The following is a 4,295-nucleotide window of genomic DNA, read 5'->3' on the forward strand; positions in this document are numbered from 1 at the left end:
GCCAGGCTAATCAGGGCTGATGGCGAGTGTCGGGAGGGAGCTGGGGTCATTGTGGTGTCTGCTGAATTTGTCAGGAAGGGCCTCCGGGTGCCACCAGGGTGAGGCAGACGATTTACTTCCGAACCACGGAGGGAGTTCAGAGGCTTTGCTCAGCCCTGTGCTTCCTTCTGATGGTCACTTCTCTTGCCTTCCTACCATTTCTTACCCCTGTACATACTTTCCCCCGTCTCCTGCTGTGTTTGAGTGATGAACGCACCTATGGCTTTGCTCCTGCGGGATATCTTACCAGAAGCAGCCCTGCCTTCGAGGTACCATCGAGCACCCTTCTCTATCCCTTGCTCAAGGGCATGGGTGAGCAGCAGGGAGCCATTGTGTGAGCATTGTTTCCCTCCTTGGATGCCCACAGACAAGGCCATTTCATTTCCTCCCTCCCCCTGGTCAGAGTGAGTGGAGAAAAGATCTTTCCGAGCCCACACCTGGCACTCATGAATATTTAATGTTTCTAGCTTTTATTTCCCTTGAAGAGCAAAACCTTTTCATATTTGATGCCCTGGAAGGCTGTTTGGTTGCTGAATGTTGTTTCATCAATGCTCTCCCTCCTCGCTTTTCCTCCAGACTCCCCAGCCTCTCTTCCTTTCTCTTCTTGGGCAGCGTTCCCTTTTTACAAAGGTTGCTTCAGAAAAGGTCACTGTCCCTTTCATATCCCCTCCTTACTGTGAGCCTGCACAGCTTCTGCTCTGCCAATGGTAAAGGACAAATGGGGATGTGGGGAAAGGCAGCAGTGGGGAGGGAGCCCAGGAAAGGCGTGCACAGAAGATGGAGAGCAGCACAGAGGCAGAGAGGAGTTGTAGGCAGAGCAAGAGAAATGGCTGGGCAGCAGGTAGAGGCAGCAGAAGGTGGGAAGGAGGCAGCAGCAGGATTTTGGTGAGGGGGCTTTCCAGTGCCTTTCAGAATTTGTCATTCAAGATGCACAGGTGTTGCTGTGGATGGCAGCTTGTCCAGCAAGGACCCTTTGGAAAAGGGAGACATCCCAGTTCCCCAAAACAGAATACTCCCAAAGCTGCACTTCCCATTTCCACTGTTGGGCCGCTGCTTTGGAGACCTCATTATTTTAGCCACTGTTATGTTTGCCCAATTATCCCTTCATAAAAAAAACCAAACAATATTTAAGATAGCAGCAATTTTAATTGAATAATTTAGAGAATATATATTGACAATATAATTTGATTAAAATAAGGGATAATTTGGTTCAGATAATAGCGCATAAGCAAAAGATAACCGCGGGGTACGGAGTGCAGGGCTCTTGGACCCCGGCCACCTCACGTACGAGCTTGCCAAGGGACGATTCACCCCTTATAAGCCAGGTGTCAATGTCATCTCCTCCCATTTTCGATTCATCACTCTTCCGTCTCCGCCCTCATCACCACCTTTACGGCGCATGCTCCATCACTTGTTTTGGTGGTCGCACAAGTCTTTGGGGGTCGTCCTGATGAAGGCCTCTCCTCTTCCTCTTTTGTCCTTTTGTTCACCTTTGGGTTACGCATGCTCACCAAGCCAATATAATGTAAGCCAAAACTAACATTCTACTATATTTTAGCATCAAAGCAATAAATCTCTTATAATTAGCATTTTCCTGGGACCCAACCAGATTTTCTCCTTCTTTTTGTTAATTTTGGTAACCATTATCTCTTGCTGTTTCCTTCTATCCTGAACATCTGCAGGGAAGGGGTGTAGAGCCCCTCCTCTCGCTTTTCTTTTTGGCATTTCAACTTTTAACTGTTTTATTATTTCCAAATATTGATTACTGTATCCATATTTATTACTGTTTCAATTTTATAAGCACGAATCATACCTATTTACTACACCACCAACTTCTATGGTAAATCATGACCTGTTGGCCTTAGGCCATTCAGCCTTTCTCCCTCTTTCTCCTGCAATTGCAACTGATGTTTGAATGTTTGGATGGATGTAGATTCAGTGTTACTGCTTTTAAAGAGCCAATCTCATATCCACAGTCAACATCAATGGGAAGAGAAAGATTAAATCTGTCTAACTGTGAAATTTAAAAAAACCAACAAAACACAAAACCCCAGACTGGTTTCATTTGGACTTAGAACCTGTTAATGCTGAAATTCTTTGTGAGGTAGAAAAGATGTCACAGGGGCCACCTGCCAGTTCTTGGGTCATGGCCCCACGTACCCTAGAGGGCCTAACATGGGAGCAATAGCTATGATCTTGGCTGTGGAGAGCATGATCTTGTACCATCAGTAATCCCTCTGAGAGTCAGGATGGAGAACGTATGGGCAGGCAGGATGTTTCCAAGAAAAAGTCAGACAAGTTTTGCACGTCATTTGCTTTCTCTTGGAACATAGACAAAATCAATTTTTGTAAATTCTGACCCAACAAGGATGCTGTCTGTAAAATTCTGGTGTGGATGTCTATTTTGTCTGTTCTGCATTTCAATGTAAGGGTAGCCTCATCTCTCCCATTACCCAGATCTGAAATGGAGCTAGCATCAACTGATCTGAAAAACACCACCTCCTCTTGCAGCATTACTGGCACAGCTTCCCATGTCACTTGGCTCTCCCTAATGTACTGACCAGGACAGTTTATGGGAACTACTGAGCTCCTCCTGTGACACAACATTAATGCTGGGGGCACGAAGCCCTACAGTGAGGGTGCACGGTCTTGAAGTCCCAGTGCTGTCCAGAGCATTTCTCCAGGGCCTAGCAGGTCTCAGTGGCTGTGCTGTTGGACTTGGTGTGCTGAGAGCTCAGAGAGCTGTCAGTGACTCAGGGCACAGCTGCGATTCCCAGCAAGTGGCTGGAGCTATGTACTCATCTAGAAGCTGCCTTATGTGGTGACTGGTGACACAGCAGGACAGGCAGGCAGCAGGATTTATCTACTGCTCCACAGCCTGGTCTTAGAGCTAGTGCCATCATCCCTTATCCTTCATGATCCCCTGTAGGCACCAATGGGCATCTTCTCCTTCCTACACATCACGTACCTGTGAAGACCACTCCTGTCTCTTCCACCCTACTCTGTCTCCAGAGCATTCTCTACTGATCCAAACCAGTCTGCTGTTCCACAGCAGGCACACTTCTCTCTATTCCTTCAGTGTTTGTGAATTCCATGCCTGCCTGCCCCACCACAGGTGCCACTTCCCTCCCCTTTCTGTGGGGAATAGACACGGAGCATAATGTATGGTATTGTGTGGTAATTACTTGGTGCTGGGTACACAAGGGAGATTATCTTGTGCCTCAAAGGGTTGTCAGAGAATCCTAATCCTATCTTCCCCTCCTCTTTCCCCTTCCACTGCCATCTAAAGCAATGAATTGGTTATAAATACCTAATTAGCTAATTATGTGCTGGCCTACATGGAACACCTTCAGTGAAGGAACTCTCTGGGTATCTGAGGGGGGACCTCCGTGGAGACAAGGAGAGACAACCTCGTGAGGTGTGCACAGGGATAAAGGCAGTACTGTGATGCTCAGAAGAATTTCTAGGCTTTCACCATCCCTGGAGAGCAGAGGAAAAGCCATTAGCTCCATGGAGCAATGGACTATGTTTACCCCTACTCGTGGCTGTGCGCTAAAGAGCCAAGGGGAAAATAAAACCACAGGAATAATTCATTAGGTAATTAGAGAGTAAAAAAAAATTTTTTTAAACATTTGCACTGGGCAGAGATTCTGTGCTGGAAGCTTCTTGGGCTGTGCCTGCTCCTTGTGTGCTCCAGCCCCACTGGGGCATGAGGACTAGCCAGGGGAGGAAATTGTGGTTTTCATGACTGTCTCTTGATGATATTGTCACTGAAAAAAACCCAATTATCTATGCCAGTTTATATGTTCTGAAAAGGTTCATCCCACTGGCAGGCTGGCCTTCGTCTATCCATGCAGATCTCACAGGCTGCAGGATGCAGTTGCTGTGCTGGGATGACTTGCAGTTGGAGCCATTGGGTAATGGGGCTGTTGAGCTGACATGCCCCTTTGGGACCTTTGTCACTCTGTTGTCCTGCAGGGAAAAGGGGGGGAGGTATGTCAGTCAGATAGCTGATGGCACCAAAAGTCTCATTCTCTTTTCTTCTCTGCTGCAGATGGAGGCCTAAGGTTAAGAGATCACAGCATCACAGCAGCTCTGCTGGCTGCCTGTCAGTAGAGGTTAGGACAAGAAAGGGCAATAACCATAAATCTGGCCAGGTTTGGACAGTGGTTAATTTCTGACACCCTGCTTTTATTTTCATGGGGCTTTTTGCTTTTATTACGCATTCCTTGTAAACTTCTTTCTTTCTCTTTCCC

The 4,295-nt window shown here is 47.1% G+C and overlaps 1 protein-coding gene across 1 annotated transcript in view; it reads left to right on the forward strand.

The window, feature by feature from the left end:
* CACNA1I (calcium voltage-gated channel subunit alpha1 I) overlaps positions 1 to 4,295 on the forward strand; it is a 164,764-nt gene that overhangs the window by 109,790 nt on the left and 50,679 nt on the right. The gene's annotated exons all lie outside the window — the stretch shown is intronic.

This window comes from Geospiza fortis, unplaced genomic scaffold (genome assembly GCF_000277835.1).
Source record: "Geospiza fortis unplaced genomic scaffold, GeoFor_1.0 scaffold173, whole genome shotgun sequence".
Lineage (NCBI taxonomy): Eukaryota > Metazoa > Chordata > Aves > Passeriformes > Thraupidae > Geospiza > Geospiza fortis.